General features: G+C 40.2%; 1 protein-coding gene across 2 annotated transcripts in view; it reads right to left on the bottom strand.

Moving 5' to 3' along the window:
• Window positions 1–23,667, bottom strand: part of tab2 (TGF-beta activated kinase 1 (MAP3K7) binding protein 2) — a 45,333-nt gene extending 21,666 nt beyond the window's left edge. Inside the window, exon 1 of one of the 2 annotated variants that reach the window (XM_058613879.1) lies at window positions 23,327–23,667. The gene's annotated coding sequence lies outside the window, so the exon portion shown is untranslated. The remainder of the gene's footprint in view (window positions 1–23,326) is intronic. The other variant, XM_058613878.1, reaches the window with a different exon arrangement.
• Between the last annotated feature and the right edge of the window lie 588 nt (window positions 23,668–24,255).

Genomic DNA, 24,255 nt, shown 5'->3' with positions numbered 1-24,255 from the left:
TTAGTGCTGCAATTAAGGGAATAACAGATGCATCAGATGAGCTGATCTTTAGCTCAGTGCTCAAAGAGAGAGAATGTTCTCTGATGTGAAGTGAACGTTGCAGGGAGTTCATAGTATGAAGTTTTTGTGCAAAGAGACTTTCCAGCATTTAATAGGTGCTGTTCCACTGTGTCCTCACATCTTGTTGGAACTGTTTTATTATTATGTATTATATTATTATTAAACTGATCTTGGACAGACTCTAAGTGGGCATAGAAAATCACACCGTTTGGCACTTTACTTGAATGTTTCTAATTTTTTGTTGACAAGTGAATCATGATCTCAATGCTAAACATTTTTTCCAATGAGTGAAGCTGTCAAGGTTTATTCTGTATATTCTGAATAAAAATAAATAATCATGATGGATTCATTGAAAAACAAACAAATAAATACATTTTAAAAAAAGTACATGATATTGCAGCCCTACTTGTTACTGAACTACTGCTCAGCCCTAAGCTAGAATCAAATAGTTGTTTGTGCTGTGTTGATCCAACTGTACAGTGTGTGCATTTGTTAGCACCAGACATCATCTGTATGTACAATCCCGATAACAAGCACTTGAAGCAGGAGGGTATGAATTTAGGCAGAGAAGCAGCTGTGACTGTGAAACAATTGTCTGTCTCTGCACAGCAGCAGACCTTGCTCTCTATTTAACTTCCCTTAGGTAGAACATGTCATGGCCACAGCCTGAGCTTAAAATAAAACGCTAACCCTCAGCTAAATGAAAAGCCTTGTCCTAAACCACTAATCTTTTTATTTGCTTTCTTCCGAGAAAACTTTAAATTAAAAATGGGTGTGAGTAAAAATGATTTAATAAAAAGAGGAAGTGTGTAGCATGGCTTGGCTGAGTGGACCACAGTAGTGTTTTCCTTGCATTGTGGAAACATTAATGGCCAAATGACCCAACACAGCCTCTCATTGAGCAGATACTGTACAATCTTCAGTATAGATACTGTATGTTACATGTTGAAGGTGTTTTTTACAGCAAAACACCAGTGCCCAATCATGTCACTGTTTCTATTACTTCCACACCTTATTGGAGCAGTGCTCTTGGAAGGAGCCAAACGCTTTACAAAGTGTTGGCATTTGCTGCAAGCAGTGCACTCTTCTTCCAAATACTGCCACAGGCCTAGAGGAGGGTGGAGAATCTACCCAGCCAATCCAACACCAGACAATGTGAGAGAAAAAACTGCAATGCAAACCTTTAAAACTGTTATATAAAGCAGCTTGAATGCATGTCTGAGCAGTTAATATCACAGGATGGCACAGAGTCAGTAAAATAGAGCAACAGAGCCTGAGCAAACACTGAAGAGCTTTTGGCTTTCTGCTCCACATAATGTTATTTATTGTTCTCATCAGTGGACGTCTTGGTGGATTCTCATGCATTTGGACAGCCACTAGGACAGCTTTCATCCCTGTCCAGGAAAGTCCACATATCTTCTTCCTAAAAACAACATGCTGCAACAACAAGGTGTGTCACATCAAATGCTGGAAAATTCTTCTGAATGCAGGATGCAAAGCTCACTGATTGTTGTTTAGTGAACATAAGGAAAAGAGACACAGACAGACATAGGGAGTTTCCTTGATGCAGATCATAGTCACATTCCTTTAACCCATAAACCTTCTTTCACTTCAACGATTAAGAAATCAATGGCGAACCAACTTCTGTTTCAGTTGCTGACCAGAAATGGTAGAAATTATTTTATTTAATTAATCTGACACTTTACACATTTCAACAATCATTATTTCCTTACTGTTAATTTTGAAGGATGAAAACCTGAGCGAACATAAATGTGAACGCTATTTAAGGTTGTGGCAGGTGTGTTTGATGACATTAACATAAAGCATTTGTCCAAGGCTCTCAAGTAGTTCTATTGCTCCTGAGTCACGACCTGAACTTCCTACAAACCATTTCATCATTGATAAAAATTGATTCCTGAACTAATCTAAAATTCTAATTTTTAAGTTGAAGGGAATTAGATTTGTACAATATTTTCAAACAACCTGTAATGACGTCATTATACAATTTACTGTATTCACTATCGTTGGTTTTGACATTGATTTACAAATCCATGGTTTAAAGACCGAAGCTAATGTGCCATCAGTATTCATACAAATCAGTATTCACGCGCTTGTGCACGTCAGTAGCATACTCCCATCATGCCTTTCGCCGTTTATGGACGCGCCGAGCAAGTCGAGAACACGGACGGCTCGTTCACTTAGCCGAAAGGCATTATGGGAGCAAGACTACTGCGTATGCTCTATGGCAATAAACCAGGAAGTCAGAAACTGTTTTGGCATGTGCGCTGGGTGAGCAACTCCATAGGAATGAAGGGAGCCAAAGGGGCGGAGCTCTATCCAGTTCTTATAATACATTCATGCTCTAAGCCTGTGACAACTTCCGGTCCATTGAGCTGTCACTGCAAAACTCCAGCCAATCAGCAGGCAGCTTCCTAAGGCCCGCCCACAGACAACCATGGAGCAAAGAATAAACCAGGGAGCACAAAGAGCATTAAGTGTCTTCTCAAACAATAAAATACATTCTGAATGATAAAATCAATATTTCTTTGCTTCTTAAAAAGTGTTATTAATAATATTAATATGGAATATCTAATTCCATATTATTTCCAGTAATTCTAAGAGCATGTGGGGGCACAGAGATGTGTCCTTGGACAAGATACTTAAGCAGCAGTGTGTGAATGGGAATGAAAGATGTACTGTATGACAGCGTGAGTGAATGGGTCAATAGCAAAACTTTAGTTTGAAGCAGCTTTGAGTGGTCATCAAGACTACAAAAGCACTATCCAAATGCAACCATTTAACCAAATAAAGCAGTGTGGAGGTGCACTGTAGTCCAGTCACAGAGTGACTCATGGACATAGCTGAGATGATCAGTGTGTTGGACAAGTATAATTACATTTACAGAGTACAAATCATTTCAAGTAGGACGGTTCAAATGTACTGACTTTTGCACCCAGAAATCATTCTATTTAATGGCGCTGCAGGACAGATGTGCATACAAATAAGAGAAACACTATCGAACCAAGATCTAGACTTCTTCAAGGTTAGCGAGCACTTGGAGAGCATCTTCTGACAAGTGTGCACAGATTTGTTGTTTTTGCATTACTACCATGGCTATACAGGATCAATCTCAATTTCTCAATCACTGATTGAAACACATCCAGAAACTTCAGGTATGAGCTGTTGAATATAAAGATGTTTTGCTCTGCAGACATGGACGAACCTGCCATAAGTGACATGCTAACATCAGGGTTAGGGTTGGCACTTTTCCATTATATAGTTACAGCACTACACACGTGATATTATACTTAGTACTAGAACTGGACATCAATTTAAACAATATATTACAAAATTCAACTGAATGTATGTAAAAGCGTACTACTACTGCGAGTGTAATGACAAAACACATTGAAATACCATCGAATATACCACAAAATGAATTGTGGAGCCAGTGAAGACACACAGCTCTAGTGTGCAGTTTCAAAATAAATCTTTCTACAGGTTACAGTGTGAAATATTTAGTGTGAACTACTCTTACACAGTCTGACTCTCTCAAACCTGGACTGGAACCATAATAAATGTGTTTGTCCTAATATTTAATGTGGACAAATATCTGCTGTGAAAAGGGTCTATTACACCATGTTTATTTAGGACATGCTTGAGCACTACATACAAATGTTGTATGAGTTTAACTCAGCAGACTCATCTCAGTCACATCATGCCATGATCACAGACGTAAAAACAAAGCTGCTGTTGCAAGACTTTTGCACAGTATGAACTCCCATCAACCAGACAAAGTTTCTGAAATCAGTTGGTGAAGGATAGGACGAACCCAGACACACTAAGTTTAAAGAGGAACTTAACCCCTGGTCTAAGGCTGACTCCGCCCAATGCCTGATTTTGAAAATCTACAAAAAGTGGGCAGGGAGTTATCAGTGAGTGGGGAGAGGAAGGAGGGGTGAGTGAGCTGAATTTATGCGGCTCTGCTGTGGCATCCGCCAGAAATACAAGTGCTGAATATCCACTCTGACCCCCCCTATATAGGGGGTGTGGCTAGAGGAGGAGTGATGAAAGCCAGGGATGAGCCAGCAAATGGCAAAATTGAAATCTAATGGAAGGTGTTTAGCCAGAGAAGGCAGTACATACACACATTTTTAAGACAAAATACATCATTCAAATACTTTACACAAAACTACCTGGATCACTAAATAATATCACTAGATAACCTTATACTTTGTATGCTGCCGTGGAGGAGGTGGAAAGAAGTGGAAAGTCCTGCCCGTCTCTGTCCCTGCATATAGCTCATTTGAATGCCTTGTTTTTAAGCTTCCTGGACCCTCACCAACCATCATCGCTACAGGGAATTCGACATCGAGTGTTTTATGGCCTATACTTACACTAAGGGGGACCACGAAAAAAGGACTGAGTATTCTTTTTCCACACTTTGGCGACTGGTAGGGCCTCCAGAGTCCCAAATATAAGTATTAAAATGATTAAAAAGTTGATTTTGCATAATATGTCCCCTTTTAAGCAGCAGGGCTGCTCAGAACATGCTAAAAACACTTTATTCCTTACAACTGTACACTATATCAATCTCTTCTTTCACTGTGTGTATCACCACCAACCGAAAGTCCGTAGGCTACCTCACACATGCCCACTTCAAAAAAACAACCTGAACTATCCCTTTAATACTACAGATTTGAAATTAAGCAGTTCTCTCGCCTGAGTGAATCATCATTCAGATAAGTCTAAAATAGAAGTAATATTCAAGGATAATTCACTGCTCATTCACTGAGATGGACTTATTCCTGTTTATGGATGAACACGTTAGGACCCTTTCTCCAGTCTCTGAGATAACAAAGCAGCATACAACAAAACACTATAAATACCACACATAACTTCCATGTCCATCCCATTCCACCGCCCCACCTTCAAGAGGAAGTTTCTCACACACACCCCTATTTTTACAGCAATGCTACCATGCAAACACATGAACGAGCTGTGCAGTGACAAAACCACATATTTCCTACAAAATACAACCGGTTTGTGCTCGTCTGCCCTACAACAGCATTGTCCACACACACACACACACACACACACACAGATTTGGACAGCACCATGAGACAGATAAATCAACAAAGCTGTGAAAATCGATTTTATTCATTGTGTTTTTAAATGGAAAACGTTGAACTAGCTGCTGAACACAGTGAAATGATTCTGAATTATGTTTGGAACGTACATTACCTTGAGCTCACTGATTTTGCAAAGAGCAATCGTCCTCCTTCCTACCTTGGTGAAGAACACACAATCTTCATTTACATGCCAGGCATTTGTAACTTTCACATCAACATGTAACAGCACTTTTCCTTGAGTGACTGAGGGATGGGAAGGTATGTCTCATTTGAGTCCCCTGCCAGACACAGCTGGCCTTAGATTCAAAGTGGTGACCTTGAGGGCGACTGCAGTTTAGAGTCTGGGTGGCAGCACTGCCTCTCAACACTTACTGCAGAGCAATTGAACACAGTGAGACTGCTAGCACTCAGGCACTTAGCCATGACATGCCAAGTATGCAGCAGCCACATCTTCAGCCTTTATTGCCTTATGAAATGCACTTACTGTATGTCATCATGCAGACTGTGGGACATTAGCAGCACTTCTGTCTTTGGTCAGTTCATTTCATCAGGACCAATAATAAAAAAGCAACCAGACTGTGATCTGTGAGACTAACACGGAGCAGTGGACAAAGACTCATTTAAACTGTTAGACGTAAAGCTCTAACAGAGACGTTTTATAATCTCCTGCCATTTCTCCAAGTAGCACCTCAAATGAATCTACTCAGTGTAACTGGTTCAGTGTTTGCTTTGTGCACATGCTGAATATTGGTTACCCATGCACCCTGCTTCAGTATACTGCAGGACCTCCGTGTGCTTGGCTGAGGAGGAAGCCCTCGGCCGGAAATGCTTCCCGCAGCTGTTAGGAGTATCATTCTCCACCTTGAGGCCAACCAAAAGACAAAAGCAGCCAAGTCATGTGACTCTGCTGCTGAGATACCATTCAAGTCATACTTGCTGCCCTTTCCCGACTTGTACCATCACAGCTGTTTTAAACTAAGACCCATGAATTATTCTACTATTTCTGATCAGTTTATATAGTAAACATTACAACAGCCTGCTGAAGGGTCATGTGACCTATGATATATTGAGAATGATGAGAACATATCTCTCTCTCATGTATATATATATATATATATATACATATATATATATAAATACATACGTTAAATATGTTATGTTAAAATAAAACATATGTTAAATAAACCTACTGGCCCACGTGGCCAGCACAGTATCAATGAGCCTGTGTGACCCTATGACTGATCACAAGTGTTGAATAGTGTTTTCTATCAAGACTTCCCCATCCTTTGTCAGAGGTCATGTTGGAAAGCGTAGCAGTATGACTTTTACAGTTGCCCCCTGCATGTTTTTCAGCTGCAAAGGGAAGTTTGCTACATTAATAAGGAATCACATTAACGGATTGTAATTACTAAATTAGGTAAAAGCTTGTAAATAGGAGTAGATAAAATGCTAGGTCATGTTAATTATATCTATGCGCTTCAGTGAATGACCCTGTAGTCAATGTGAGGTGGACAGGAGAGAGGGTGGAGTCAAAGTTAATATTTATATTCTGCACTGTAGCTTTTCATTTTCTAAGATAAATTTGTCAAAAGCTGTAAATTAAGACAATTATTAATATCTACAGTGGTTACATACAATGGTAAGACAAAGGGTGGTCATACAACATATTGATCTGATTTAGATTCTTCTTTTGTTAACTCACTCTGCATTTTGTAAATTGACAAAAAAATAAATGAACATGTATAAAAATATATACTTGTGAGTATACATTTTTTTCAGGACACCATTGGATGCTTAACGTCCTATATTAAAGGATATGGCCATGGTTCTGGAGTCACGGTTGACCCATGTGAACAGTGTGCAGGCAGTGCTAGACTGTACTGGAGCCTGCTTTGGACTGATGGGACAACTGGTTCTGTCCAGAATGGCACCAGCAGGTGTGTCTGGACGATGCCAGCATCAGTCTGGTCTGACCAGCCAAACCACATACATACACACCCGACCCAAGAGAGCACATTCGTCCTAGGACTATCACATAGACCAGCTCTGTTAGAACACCTCTAATCTAGAGGAAGACCAGTGGCTTTTCAGAGGTCAAAGGCCGGGGAAAAGGACTTTACCAATTTACACTGACAAGGAGTTTCCAATGATCCTTCAATATTGACAGAAACGTTTATCAAAAAGATGTACAACAGGGAGAGGGGTTTTACCCAGCATGCCCTCTTTTGTTTCTGGATATCTGTGTAGTTAGAGAAATGTATCTCAGCTTTCAAAAACATCTGTTGCCTTTGCACCCTGCAGATCTGACTGTGAAAATTCCACAAGCTTTACGAGTGTGTATGTTTACAGGGCGGTTGTGCAATCTGCTGTGCAGGGGAAAAAAAGGAATGGTTTGTTATCTTGCCTGGGCACTCAGGCACTCAGGTAGTTTGTGTCTGACATGCAAACAGTTGCAAAACATCAGAAGATGTAGGGTCTAATTTGATCTAAGAAACTCATAGAGTCTAACAGCACAGAATAAGAAAAGCATACTGCTGCTGCTGCTGCAAAGAACAGCAGGCATGTGGATACAGAATCTGCCCAAAGGATGAGACTGTGATAAGACAGTCAGTCTGCAATATCCATCCTGAGGACACAAGCAGCTGGAAGACACACACCACCACATCGACAGTCATCCCCTCCCTCATCACAGTTTAATAAAGTTATCATACTAACTACCGTCACTGAATGAGCTATAGTCTCAATTAATTTTGCTTCAAATGCAAAGAACTTCTTTATCATCACAAATGTGATCTCACAGTATCAGTATAGTAAATAATTGATCAATTGAAAAACACCAATTTACTAGTTGACAAATGGAAAAGAAAATCTTGTTTGTTATGTTTCTGGGAACATTTGCTATTTTAATATAAAATTTTCACATCTGCTTTTCCTCTTCTGATCATAAGGAAATGGTTTTAAGAACTGATCTTGAAAACTGATACTGCTATCAATATTTAAGTTATGTCATTCCAACTTTACTTACGGTGGTTGGGAATCAGCTTTCTTTTTGAACTACCGTGTTCTCTAAATAACCCCAGAAATCATTCAAAATAAGTCAAGCAGCAGCAACCTCCATCAGGATCAGGATAAATGAGGAAACATGACGAAAAACACAGGGCAGTCCAAGGACTGATAGTAAGTACAAGACCCAGCCATTCATCTGTGATTTAAGAAGCACTCACTATGCATTCACATATCCTCAGCACCAAATATAAGATATGGATCAATTGGAGCATCGATAAGTAATAATAGGTTATCAGCATATGAAATCATACTCATCGCTGGTCATAATGTGAATCAACATTTCAGTATAGGGTTGTGAAAAGCGAGGGTCTCGTTTTCCCAGAGCCTACCATCTAGCCCGGAGCATGCGACACATAGCAGCGGTAGCCACGGCGGCATTTCCAAGCCGAGTTCCGTAGCACGTTTGATCAACATATTCGGGTAAGCTAACGGCTACAAACAACCACAACACACGTCTGTTCAAGCAACTGCATTTATGTACTTAACACAGCGAACAGTGAGGTACCCACTGGTTCAGTTACATATTCCATTTAGTTAACAATACTTTCTCTAGTTTACCAAACGCAACACCACACTCACGAGTCGAGATCCTTATTCTGTCCCAGGACAGTACAAGTGGTGTTTCCTAATGGTGGGGGGGGGGACGTGAATACTTCCATGTATCATTATTATTGCTGATGTGATGTATTTAAAGAGTATGTTTGAAGGGGGAAATATGTATGGATATTTTTAGGTATTATGAGGGGATATTATGGTGCTAACTCTATTTTCTATGGCTATTATAATGAATGTGCTTGGAGATGTGTTACCTATCCCAGTGAGTTCTCCCAATGAGTAGCTGATTGGTGGGCTTATTTAAAGCTTGTGGGGAGACGGGGTGGAAAAAGTGCTTTCATATGGCTGTAGGTCAGCTTGCTGTAAGGTTGCCTTTTGAAGGGCTTGTTTGATTTTTGTGATTTCCAAGTATTTTCTTTATTCATTTTTTGTTATTATTTTTTGTGCACGTGCGCACTTGGCAATAAACCAGCACCATTTTTCACTTGAACCCTCGAGGCTGTGTCCTGCTTTTTGCACTTTGTTGCGTCTCATCCCGTGAGTGAATCGGGGGTGCAATACTCCCCTTTTCACAAGGGTTTTAATGTTTGCTTTCTCAGGATTCTTCAGAATTTATTCCAGTAGGATTTTTGAAAAGTGAACAACAGTTTATGTGTCTGATAAAATGGAGTGATAATGGAGGACTCCCTACAAGTCAATGCCTGTTCCAATGTGGAGACTGCAGTGTGATTCATAGACAAGCTGCACAAAACGGAAATCATGTGTCATAGTGAACGCATGGAATGACCAGTTACATGAGCATCCCATTCACACCTGGCATGAAATGTGTTTTTGGTTGTCAGTAATTATATTATTATTAATAATAATAATAATAATAATAATATTACATTTTATTTTCAAGCACTTTTCTAAATACTCAAAGACGCATTACAGAACATAAAAGCAGCTAAAACAACATTAAATGGTAAAAAATCACAAAGAAAAAAAAGACACAATGGACTGAGCTAAACATTAAAAGCAATATAAAAAGGTGCGTTTTTGTCAGTGGCTTGAACATTGGAAGGTCGGTGCAGTCGCGGATCTGTTTGGGGAGTGAGTTCCAGAGGGAAGGGGCGGCAGCGGAGAAGGCTCTGTCGCCCCAGGTTCGGTGCTTGGTCCTGGGGGGTGGAGTCAGGAGGTTAGCGGAGGCTGCGGGATGGGTTGTGGCGGTGGAGCAGGTCAGTGAGGTAGGAAGGGACCTGGTTATGGAGTGCTTTGTGAGTGAGGAGGAGGATTTTGAGTATTTTGAATTGAATGCGTTGTGGGACCGGGAGCCAGTGGAGGTTCTAGTAGAGTAAATAAATAAAGGTACATGGACACAGGACACTTGACCTGTTTGTGACATTGCGACAAAACTGAACACAAAAACTGGACTATGTATTAAAGCACACTAAGCAGTTACTTAGTGCGACCTCTCATTCTTGATCTGTAATTTGTTCAATTAATTTAACTGACGGTTTTATACGCGACACACACAAACTATGTAGTGACGAGCAAAGCAGTTCTTGTAGGTGTGGTGAATCATTAGAATCATGATGGTCAGCTTTGGGCAGTGCTGTTGCTAAATACACCAGACTCCTCCGTTACATACTGAGATTTTAGAAATGTCCTTAATAAATGGAGGAAATTAGTGCATGTTTTCAGCTCCGTCTTTTTAACTGATCTACATGTGGGCATTGTTCGGTTTGATTCTGATGTATGAAGATGCGCTTGTGGCTCCATTGACAACACTATCTGCCAATCAGTGGCCGGCAGGTTCTATCCCTACAGGAGAAGCAAAAAGACTAGTCTTGTCAAGCCGAGTCAAGAGGTGCTAGAATATTTCATGTATAATGGAAATGTAGCAATAGTGTCTAGGGCTGCACACTATATTATCAGGATATGCATATTGCAAACGACTACTTGAACTGCAGTGTTTCCCCTACCATTATATCAGGGGGCGAGAGAGAAGTCATTTAAGGTTACCTTTCCTATAGAACAGGTCTGTAATCCTTGTCTTTTTATTAAACAAACAAAATAGCCTCATGTTCTTATTTACACAATGGCATGTCATTTCTGTGTCTACATGCACACTACTACCACAGTCACCTAAACAGCAGACAGTTTTTGTTTTTTTAAACGCTCCCAGTGTGGTGAATATGGCAACACTCTCCTGCAAGTAGCAGCCAGAGTAGTTCTCCTGCTCCAGGTCCAAGTACAGAAAAGAGCCCAAGTACCTTTCTCTTACTCAACCACACTTGAGCGAGCACACACACACACACACACACACACACACTAAAGAATACTGTTGTGTACCTTGAAACTGTTGATAATTTGAATAATATCATGATGTCATTTTTGTCCTACTGCCCAGCACTAATTAATTAAATAACTCACTAACTATACATGCATATATGTCAATATGTAATATGTCAATTACATGTGAGGATGTGCAAACTGAGGTGTTACTCTGCAAAGCACGATGAGAGGAAGTGTTTATGTCATGTGCATGTATCCTGCAGCAGAGGCTATGGTCTGAAGATAACTGTTGAGCCATCTTCCTGTATGCCGTCAGTCAGGAGCTGCAGTGCACTAACACTAGAAAGGTCATTATTATGCCAATTGTGTACCATTGTTTTTTTTTTAAATCTAATTTTGTTGATATTTACCTCACTAAAGTCAAGGCATTGCAATTATATACAGTATAGACAGAGAATGATTAATATTCATGCTTCAAAGAATAAATCACTTAAGAAACTATGAAAATATTCATTTAGCACTGAATGCTGACATTCCAACAATGCACAATATAAAATACAATTCTGAATCAAATGTTTTACCTGGCCCCAATTCTGAATAACAAGCCAATAACTGATCAAATTAAATATCTTCTCTCACAAAACACAAAGTGCATTTTAACATTTTCTTTGTAGGACAAATACTACTTTAAAAACTGCTGAAAGACATAACAATATTTTCTCTGTAGGCCTACAACAAAATAGTGTATTAAAACAAGATTTCCATAGCGCATATCTTATCCATAAAGGCCTTCAACAACAATAAATGCACCAATAATTGCAAACAAATGTGCAAAGTGGATATGGATAACATGTATAACACTAAGCTAAGTCTACGTCGTGAGGAAAAGTGACAGGTTCTTCTTAATGAACAGTTATCACAGTGAAGTCTGTTCCTCTTCTCATGCAGCACAGAACAGTCTCTCACTGTCAGTGCTTGGTTGTTTTTCCGTATGCAAGAGGGTTCTCAATTCTGTGGGTGAGGACCTCTGAGAGACAACCATTTAACTGTTGAGTGATAGTCATTTAGATGGTTGCTCCGATACAAATTCATTAAAAATCCGTAGAAATATTGATCGCACTCACACAAGACATGCCAAAATAAATCAAATTAAAGAAAAAAAAAGGAACAATAATAAATAATAAAAGGCAGCAACGTCTGCTGGTTTATTTTTAGGACCTATTAGCATTTACAATTACCCTGAGAATGTTTATTTTTAGATTTACTGTCTCCGTTCCTGCTCAGTGCTGATGAAACCTGCCACTGCACCAGTTTTTCATGGCCAGGGTCATCATTTTTTGGGAGATTAGTCATTTCAGACGTTTAATTCCCTCCTCCTCCTTCCACTCCTGCCTCTAGAAAAAGACTGTACAGTATACTTTTTATGCGGAGAAATAGACCATTGTTGGGATATGTATGGAACTACCAGATTGTGACCAATACAAAGTCCTACTACTGACAGTATTGTCAGTTTAGGATCCTTCAGAAATTGTATATACGCCGGTTAAAAAAGGGATAGGGATGCACCGAAAACCCGTCCACCAAAAGACACCAAAGACTTTTAACACCGAAACAAAGTCGCGACATTTATCGCGACTGTACTTGATCCTCGTCATAAAGATCATTACTTGGATGTGGGGAGTGCGTCGAGAAATTATCCAAAATGGCTTTTTATCCACACTGACCGAGCATTTTGGGAGCCTTAAAACAGAGTCTTTTCAATGTATGTATAATACTTCACCCCACGGAGAGGGAGCGAAGTATTGGCCCAATAATTTTGACCCTGACATGGATTTGAACGCACAATCTTCTGACCTGGAGTCAGATGCTCTAGTGTTGTGCCAGAGTCTATTAAACATATCGGCCGAAAGAGGCTCGTTGTGTGAATGGGTTGAAGTCTGCCATCTCTGATTGCCTTGTTTTTATGTATGTATGTAGTGCTGTATGTACTACATACATACAGCACTACATACAGCACTACATACATATGTTCTACATACAGCACTTCATACATATGTACTACATACAGCACTACATACAGTAAGTAAGTAAGTAAGTAATTTTAGGGTGTGTAAGTGAGTGAAGACTTTTCTTAAAATGCTGCCAAGTTTATAGACTTTTTTTTTAAGAACAACAAAGCTCAGAGGTTATTATGGGATGGTCACTGAGCAAAAATCCTGCCTATTGTATGTTTTAGCAAGAGCCCATTTTTATGTCATTCGGTATGAAGCTTAGCTTAATCCCACTGCTGTCCTACTTCTATTAAACAATAAATCACAAAAACAAAAGAAGCATAACACTGATCCCACTAACAAAGTCAGAGTGTCTCAAAAGCTTCACTGCTGTCTGTCCGAACACACCAGCAGCTCTGGATTCAATTACTTTAAATGGTACATTCAAAGGGAGTCAGCAGAAGAGCTGCACTATATACCTTTAATTGGTGGGTTTCTATCCTATTTCACAGACAATTTTATGTAAAGGGAACTTGAAAAACACTTCATTAACATGAAATGCTCCTTTTTAATTATCCCAAGATATTTGAGTCTGATTTAGTGTCATTACACAATATGTCTATTTTGAGTTAACTTAATAAGCTCAACAATTCACCAGAGTGTAAACTTGGCAATAACGCAGCCTCGTCTCCAAACTAAAGCTAATGAAAAATGACTTTGGAAATGTCCTTTTGTTTTTCTTCATCCCTACCCAGCGACATGGGAACATTTCTGTTTCCTTGCATGTATCAGCAAGATATTACAAACATCAACTGCCACCAAAGGTGTAGCATTATGGATCACAACCACGTGCACTGCACACATCCAGTAAATACCACATACTATTATTGGCCTTGTTGTTCACCCTCAGGTAAATGGGGCATTTGAACTTCAACTGCTCCACTCATATTGTTCCATGGATAGATCTAAAAATCACATGGTGCATTTGAAAGGATAAAATGATCAATTTCAATGGCAATTATAAAATGAAAGTTTCTGCCCAGAGCAGCGTCAGATGTCCACATCACATCATGACAAAAAGAGGAGGACAATGTGTCACTGTAGGGAAATTGGGGCTTTGACTTCAAAAGCACAAATGACATATTTAATATTAGAAAAATATTCTATTGTTGAGATGTCTCTGAGCAGTTACTCTTTGCACGAATACAAACGAGGCTCTCTGAGTGATTAGTCCTTACCAACAGTCCGTTACACTTACCAGAAATAACAGACCACTGAATGTCACTATTGACCAAATACAATCAAGTACTAATAAAGTGTTTACTCTGTGTAAACATAGATAATCATGGCTAATCAAAACAAAGAACTGGCTGATTAGTCGACTACTAAAATAATCGTTAGTTGAAATGAAAATATGCTTCCAACACATATAGGCTACATTTACTACTTGTGAGGCCCGCTTCACACTGGATGCATGTGCAGCGCCTGATAGCAGTACTGCTGATTGTGTTTAGTATCTATAACAAAAACTAACTTGACAGGAAATGTGTGGTCCTTCACAGAAACTCTGACCCATGTGTACGCACAAACAGATGAGAAACGGTGCCTCTGGTGGCAGCAGGATGAATTAACCAGAGACAATTTAAAATGATACAACAGTGTATAATAGATTCAATTATTACTACTTACAAATTAGGGCTGAACAATTAATGTAAATTTTATTGAAATCCCAATATGAACTACTGCACTACTACTGAACTACTATTGTCTTGCCCCATACACATCTTATTCTACAGAGAGGGAACATCTCTGTTTCTCACAGATCTGCACAAACATCACACAATAATCATTTTAAATACATTTTTTTAATGAAAATTAGAATAATGAAAACTACCATTGCCTCTGATATCGCGAATCACATCGCAATCACTATTCCTGTCAAAAATAATCTCAATTAGATATTTATTCAAAAACGTTCAGCCCTATTTTAAAAAAAAATATATATGACCAAAAACCTGTCTGACTGATCCTTCCTGAATCGTGCATACATGCATGCAAAATAAAAAATGTTATAAATGCTGCAATTATTAAATACTTTTGTGGACACATTCTCAGGAATAATAAGGCAAACAAGGTAAATAATTGAGAAGATCAGAGAGAAACTTCAATACATAATCATCATATAGTCTAATTATGTTTTTTTGTCACTGTTACACAAGGAGGCAAATGGAAGCTTCAGAGGGAGAGACATTTTCAGAGACCAGCTGATCTGCTGCTCAGTGATGATGAATGGATTGTGAGCTGGTTCAAAAAATAAAATGTAAATTGGACTATTCCCAAAATGTGACTCACATCTCATGCAGGCAGTGTGGACAGTCTAATTAGTTAAAATGTGTGCCTAAGCATCTGTGACACGCCCCCCACACATCCAATGATGGGTTACCAAAAGCCTTGCAAATCCAGCAAACAGTTCACACAAATTAAAATTCAAGTGTCTTTGACACGATCTACAAGCAACACAGCCTATCAACATGTGCCAACATCTTAGTGTCATTAGAGTTGATGTTCTAGTAATTCATCTAGGTGAGTCAGAAAGACAGAGACCACCTCAACCATCATGACGGTTTTTGTAAGAAAGCATTGCACAATTTGAACGGCAAAAATCAATGGCAATTCTCTTTTTTTTTATACATTAAGTGAACAGAAGTAAATGGAAGACTTGTAAAATGCATTAATCAGAAGAACATCTGTCTTTTAAAACGGTTCACAGGGATGTTGATAGATACACATCCACAACCAGTCAAAACACATGCTTGTGTTAACTCACCTTCACAACTATTTCTTCTGTCTTTTCCTAATCTTTCTGGATCTTCATTACCTCATACGTCATGTCCCGATCTGTTCATTGCTGCAACATTTACGTCGGTTTGTCAGTTTGACATGAATCCTGGCTTGTCATCAGTACAGCTATACAAATGGGGGTGTAAACCTCCATAAAGGTTTGTGTTCATAGCAGGGGGTATCTGACTTGTTACTGAATAAATCGGTATAATCTCAGTCTTCACATTTCTCACCTGATTAATCTAAGTAAAACTTCGCATGATGTAATGGTAAGTGGGTCCGGGTTAAAGAAAAACAAAAATAATCATATGTTTTTTAATCAGGATGTAAAACGATCCTTAAAATCACAGGCTCAATCTCTGCTGGTGTATCTGTCTCAGTTGAGTTAAGGCGGCATGAAGGCTAAATGTCTTCTTTGTGGAAATAAAAACAACAACATCAGTCTCATAATAAATCTTAAGTCGAGGTTCTCACAGAACTGGAAAGTTAAATCATTCATTAGATAATACCACATAATATTTTAATGAGAGGTTCTGAACAATAGATCCTGCTGTCATGTGTGTCTTAAATGAAAGGCACATAGAAAAGACCACTTAAAAGAGGAATGCAAAGTAATCATTTTATAATTATCTTATTTTTTTTACACTTAACGGTCTATTAACCAGTACAGTGGTTTTGTTCCTGTCAACTCCTCCCTAACACTAGGGGTGTCACGATTCTCCAAATTATCCATTCAATTTGATTTTCAATTTTAAGAAATTTGTATTCCCATTTCGATTGTCTACATGGAATCATGACTAGGGTTGGGTACAGAAACGCGGTGCCAAAAGGGCACCGGTTCCAGTGTAAAACAAGACCGAATAAGAACGAAAATGTACGTGCCTCACTTTTTTACCGCCCCCTACTATTCTGGCGTCAACTTGCTCGCCACTTCCCGGGGCCGCGGATATGTGTACATCATCCCTGGTTTAAAACATACCGAGTAGGCACCAGTATCGGATAAAACCTAAGACCCAACCCAAGTCATGATTGATATAACGCCCATCATTTGTTTGCAATGTACCACACTAAGGCCTTATTGTCAAAATTAAATTATTTATTAACAATATGAATGTAACAATAACCAGTCCATTGGAAACTAACTGTAAAAAGAAGAGAAGGCATAGAGAGTCATGTAGCACTGTTTTTTGATCCCCCACGCTTTCATGTAACGTTAAAAGTGATATATAAAAGGGTAGTATCGCATCGTTTTTCGAGCCAGCTTCAAAGAGAAAACAGGACAGTCAAGACGTTGACGTTTCTTCCAGCACCGCATCAATCACCCTTGAAGAGGATGCCCCCGTTTCTTGTGAACAGAAGACCAAGGCAGTTGGAGGGCAGAAGAACTCTCGAAAACGCCAGTCAGGCTTTGGTCCAACGTGGAAGAAAGATTATCCCCGGGTGGAAACAACTTCTGACCAATCTGGAAATACCACTGGTATGTATCACCGTAACCACGCTTTGATTAAGGCCAATGCGTTATATGTGGACCTTTTTTCATTATAACTTATTGCAATGGTGCGGTTAGTGTTGCTTTTTCAAACTACGTTTTTATGCATAGAAATTGATCATTAAAATTTCAGGCCGCTATAATGTTGTTCGTAGCAGGACTGAATTTTTCGATCCGATAAAAAAAATTTAAAAAACGTTTCTAAAACTCTCTAACTCCATTTATCATGACCCTTCACACATTCAAAAATAACTTCTGGCTTTAAAGTAAGGCTGTAACAAAGATAAAAAAAAAAAAGTGCTTCAGCTTTACTTTGCAAAATGTGGCACTCAAAATGCAGGAAATAGTGTTTCAGAGGGTTATAAATTCAAATATTATTTCCCGGTGGGGTTGGCCCCGCGAACCTTTTGAATAACGTATTCCCCTCCTTGCCTGAGGAGGCGCTGCATCAAGAATTACTGAAGGAGAAGACAAGACAACAATGAACAAGAAAACTCTCTCATCTGTTGGTTAATGCAAGACAACTTCTGTTTCCTCCACATCAGAGCTAAACATGGAGCTACATCAAATCCTATGCTACATCCTATGCACATGCGTTTACCCACAATGCCCTGCGTTGTAGTCTGCTTCCTGCATTTGGTTCACTTGAAGCGAACCGAGACCTATGTTTTAGGCAGACCAGAGAGCGGATCAGAGTTCTGTTGCGCATTCACACCTACACGAACGAGACTTTCCAAGCAAACTAACTAGGATTGGAATTAGAAGGGCTGGTGTGAATACAACATAAGAGTTTGTGCTTCCAATCCAGATATAGCCCAATGAGCTGTCAATGCCACTAAAACTTTTTAAATGACCATTTAGTTAATATTTTAAAACAATAAAAACGACAATGTCGGAGAGTGACGGCCAACATGTCGCACGTTCAACCCCAAGAATGATTTAAATGAAGCACAGAAGAAACGTCTACTCTGCCAAATTTATTTCACATGAATTACTGGGTTTTTCATGGCACTGCATATGTGCCCGTTTGCGGCGCATTTGCTTAGTGTGCACGAGCCCCGACGGCCACATCTGTTCCCAGTGAGAGGATTTTTCCACTGCAGGGGACAGTGTCACAGCACAGAGAGCAAGCCTCTCACCAGAAGAAGAATTTTCATCTTCCTTGAATCAACTCTGCAATGCAACATATTTAGTTCTCTTAAGAAAAGAGTTGTTGGTTTAATGTTGCTTTGTTTTTACTTTTTTGTTATTTAATTTCTGATTTACAGCACAGACAGGAAGTCTTTTACCTCAGAGAATGTAAGAGATTACTTTGAACAATAATTATGTAATTAACTTTGTAAAAAAGCTCTAGCCATTTATTTATTTTGTTTACATTACTTGTTATATTAAGTGTTTTAATAAAAAAGTAAAACCATTTATCGAACAAATCATGACTTTGGTGTATCATTACAGGCCGAGTAGCAGACGTATTTGAAGAGGCAGTTCAGAGCATGGGGAAGTTAAGGTTTGAGTCTGAACCACACCACACCCCCAATTTGAAACTATAATCAAAAAATAATTTTGTGTTGGTCAGTCACTTGAGTCATGGGACACAGCAAGAAAGATCACATCTACAAGAAGGACTAGAGTGAGAAAAGGGAGTGCACGGTCAGTTTGTGTTTGCTGAAGAAATGTTATCTCTGGCTACAAGATATGACACCATGGAGGTCAACTCAACAGATTATGGATACTACTTGATTCAGTGTGTCCCTGCCGGATAGCTAATACTAGCCAACAGCTGTCTGCACATATCAGCCTGATGGTCTTGTCAACACAAATAGTGCAGGTGAATTAGCGAGCAGAATTTCAGTTTCAGCTCCCCTCAAAGCAATCCTTCAATCGGACGTAAACATATACCATTTATTTTATTAAAATATGCATTTAGTTTGTTCATTCAGAAAAAAAACGCTTTATACAGATTTGCAGTACAAAGTACAAAGTTCTGCAGAAACGCAATTTCAATTGATCATTTCAAGCATTACCTAGTTTACTTTGTAAGTCACTGCAAATGTGACCAAACCTACAAAATGCACAGTGCAAAATGACCAACCAGTGTGCAGGCAGCAGTTGGAGGTGCACTGGACTGTTAAATGTCAGTCTCAATGCATGCAATTTAACCCTTGAACCGTTGAGTACCATGAGCAGCATGTGTAATGGAGGACTCCATTTACAGCGGAGAAGTCAGGAGAGCTGGACAGGGGGAGGGGGCTCCAGTAAGAGCCTCTCTTCCTGACAGTCACACACTGTCGTGGGGGAGGGTTAAAAACTCCAAGCCCTCTTCCTGAGTGTGCAGTTACAACGTGACGGATCCTTCCCTTCCACTTTCTTGAATCCCACTTGGCATTACAGGTCTTAACCTGACACTTTAACTTGAAGAAAAACACACATTGAGTAATAACCTATGAAGACATGTCACTGAGCACAGACCTGCCTGGAAGAACATGTATCAAGCTCTATCTACAGACATTCAGAGTTAGGTGAAGTTAAAAAGGATGTGTTGTGACACAGTCAAAGGGAACAGTAAGCCAATCACTTCCTAGGCTAAACTGCCTCTGCAGTATTGATCCAAACAACAACAACTTGTGCTCTATTCAAACACACTCATGTGCAGCAATTGTCCTTCCCACTGTGAATCGAACATAGTCCCCCACCCTTTGCTGTGATGACAAGCTGTGAAAGCTGCCAAGGAGCAAAAATCAGGAAACAAGTTTTTCAACAAAGACGATTTAAGTGTTGGCACAGATCTCACAACAACAACATGCCACAAAATCAGATCCTTTTAGAAGTCCTCCCACACAAGTACTGGTCCTGCTTGTTTAAAGCGCACACACACACACAGTGAGCATGAGTGTTCGCCTTTATCAACAAACACTGGAGCAACCTCAGTAACACACTCAAAGTTTCAATCTGTAATCTGTGCGTTAGTGGTGTTGATTTAGCCTAGTAGCATATGCCTAATGACATCCAAACAAAGCAATTAGCAGCCTGCTGTTTGATACAAGCACATAATCCTCCCCACAGTCTTGATTTAGTAGTAACAATACAGGCTCTGAGCATTTTCTGCCGAGTCTCTCAAGAGTGGCAAATCAGCAAGGCTTCAGAGCAACATATTTGCCCAGCTACAGGCACACATGGTTTCAGTTATGGGTCTGCACCTATAAACAGTTGGCCATGGCAGCATATTGGTCAGGAAGTGCAATGTTGACTGCAAGTCAAGAAAGGCACAAGCTGCTAATGAATGATATACACGCTTTCAGTGTAGCTAAGACAACATGGTTGAGACTGAAGGTGTTTTAGAGGCGGACAGATCAGTGATTGTCAGGCTGGAGACTAAAACAAGAAGCCTGAATTATAAAAACCACAGTGAGGAAAGCTAAGCAATCAGGATATCATTTCTTCTTACAACACAGTAAAACCAATCACATTTGGTTTGAATTGATCGAAGCACAATTTCATCTCTGTGGTTGTTACAATGAACATTGTTAATAGGACACAGTCCAAGTTGAACACCACAAATGATCAAAGTCTACCATGATAGCCACACACAGTATTCAAATAAACTGACCAATCATTGCACATCACAATCAACATGGATTAATACAATGCAAAGGAAAATAAAACCTATGTGAAGAACTCGTACAAATCAGCCCATCATGACCACATACTAAGAATGGCTGACAACATTGTCTGGAACCCTCATCATGTTCCATCAAATCACAGATACAGATGTGTTTAAAGGGATCAGACTGGAGCTTACTGTTATGCATCAGTCCATCCATTAAGATCAGGATTCTTTTGCTGTGACTGTTTTGTGTGGTTAAATGTATGATGTGGTCAACTGTAATATACCTAATTATATCATGTGATTAATATTATTAGATTGTTGTTGTCCCTTGAGTTTTGTGTGAGATTCTACGACAAAATGACAATAATATTGTTAGACAAATGTCTAAAAGTCTATCTATCTATATATCTGTCTATGTATTAGTGTATGAACATAAATCACCTGGCAAACTCCGGATATTTAACATCTTTTCAATCACGTTCAATCAAAGCTTAAAATCAGCTTCCATGTTTCTGTCTATTTAAATGAAACAAAGACAAAAATGAGTGCATGCTTGTGGATCATTCGAAACAAATGAAATGGGCAGAAACAACCCTGTCATGCCAAGTTAGTGTATGTCAGGACTAACATCTCTCACCTTAACTGTACCCACACTAAATACAAACACCAAGCATCTATCACGTTCAAAGAAGCAACATGTACTTGTAAACAGCCTCAACACCTTAGCTTTGAGACACACGTGCTGTCACACACGCACATACTGTCACACACACGTACTGTCACACACACGTACTGTCACACACGCACGTACTGTCACACACACGTACTGTCACACACACGTACTGTCACACACACGTACTGTCACACACGTGCTGTTGCTGTCACACACACGTGCTGTCACACACGTGCTGTCACACACACGTACTGTCACACACGTGCTGTCACACACACATACTACACATGTGCTGTCACACACGTACTGTCACAAACGTGCTGTCACACACGTACTGTCTCGCTCACGTACTGTCACACACGTGCTCTCTCACACGTGCTGTCACACACACGTACTGTCACACACGTACTGTCACACACGTACAGTCACACATGTACTGTCTCGCACACGTACTGTCACACACATACTGTCACACACGTACTGTCACACACACATACTGTCACACACGTACTGTCACACACACATACTGTCACACACACATACTGTCACACACGTACTGTCACACACGTACTGTCACACACACATACTGTCACACACGTATTGTCACACACGTATTGTCACACACACATACTGTCACACACGTATTGTCACACACACATACTGTCACACACGTGCTGTCACACACACACATACTGTCACACACACCTACTGTCACACACGTACTGTCACACACGCGTACTGTCACACACGTACTGTCACACACACATACTACACGTACTGTCACACACGTACTGTCACACACTACTGTCACACACGTACTGTCACACACTACTGTCACACACGTACTGTCACACACGTACTGTCACACACACGTACTGTCACACACACACTACTGTCACACACGTACTGTCACACACACACACACATACTGTCACGCACACGTACTGTCACGCACACGTACTGTCACACACACGTACTGTGTCTGGCTGCGGGTTGTGCAATAATAAAAATCTCAGTGTTTACACAGAGAGAGCAGTGTTTGCATTAGATTACTATGAAAAGCACAGGACTGAACTAGGCTGAAATGTTACCGTTAGCAAAGCCGATTATAAAAAGAAAGAAGACTGAAATGGTGTCGCGTTGGGAACAGCACTCTGTGTGTGTGTGTGTGTGTGTGTGTGTGTGTGTGTGTGTGTGTGTGTGTTGGGTTTGGTGAAGCTTCACATTTAACGTTTCCAGTCGTTTCTACTACTGCGACGTTTCAGCAGAGCTCAATGGAAAAAGTCGACCAACATGGGCTACGAAACCTGTAGCGCCAGGCATCGTTATGGAGAAATGAAACAAGCACAATTGTATATTTGATGACATTAGTGTTGAATGATAGCCCAGGAAGAAGAAAGTTAGCGTGTTTTAACGCTAAAAAGGGTGATTTGTCGAGAACAGCCTCCAAACACTGACTTAGCTAACTGAGCTAGCTGCTGTAGACAAAAACTTTTTCCACCTCCGAAAACTTTTTTTTCTTTTCAAACATTGAACGGCGTCTCTGTCACGACACAAGAGTGCTTTTACACTTTAAAGCAACATTAGTACAGCGGCTGCTGTCAACGTGGACAATCACAACTCAAAGTAACTTACTTTGCCGTCTCCGCTGCCGCCGCTCCCCGGGCCGCCTTCAACACCCGAGACCGCCGCCGGACCTCCAGAGGGCCGCGGAGCTGGGAGAGGAGAAGCCGAGCGAACTCCAGATACTACCAGTGAGGCCCCGGGCCGTGTGTGTCCTCGGAATAGCTAATAGAGGAGGGATAGGGAGCCTCGGCCCTCCGCTGATTGACAGAGACTCGGGAATACCTTTTTGACAGCTCCTCTTCTTCAGCCCTCCTCCCCTCGTCAGCCCTTCACTTTTCTCTTTTTCTTTACTTCCAGCAGATACGAATCAAAATACTGTCACAGAATATGGCGGCTGCATAAGCACGGTACTATCGCGAGAGTACAGTTCACTTTCCCAAAGCAGCGCTCAGAGGAGAAAGTTGTGCAATTGTTGTGGTGAAAGAGCTCGTACACTCGTACAGTGTGGTATTGTAACAAAGTACAAATACTTAGTTACTCTACTTATGTACAGAATTAACGTATCTGTACTTTACTTTGCTATATATATTCCTTTCAACTTTTACTCCAATACAGTTCCCCTACCTGTCTTTGTTACTCATTACTACCAAATAAAATCAGAAGAAGAAGAAGAAGAGTTGGTCTTGATGACCATTCAAAGCTGCTTTACACTACAGTTTTTGCCATTCATCCATTCACAGCCATTCACTCTCACATTCATACAACAGCACATACCCATTCACACACACCGTCAGGAGCCGTCGACGTGGGGTTACGTGTCTTTTAATGTCAGAAAGTGACTTTTGTACTTAAGTACAGTAAATGCTAACCCTACTGTCCAAGGAAAATAAATGAGCTGAAAGCTGCAAGAACGGGGGGATGTGGGGGGGGGGGGGGGGGCATTGCCTATCTGCGGCATGACATCCACACCATCCCCACACCGACAGACACAAAGCAAG

The sequence above is a fragment of the Solea solea genome, chromosome 17 (assembly GCF_958295425.1).
Source record: "Solea solea chromosome 17, fSolSol10.1, whole genome shotgun sequence".
Taxonomy (NCBI): Eukaryota; Metazoa; Chordata; class Actinopteri; order Pleuronectiformes; family Soleidae; genus Solea; species Solea solea.
Note: the sequence above shows the minus strand (reverse complement) of the source record. Positions and strands in the feature narration are given on the sequence as shown.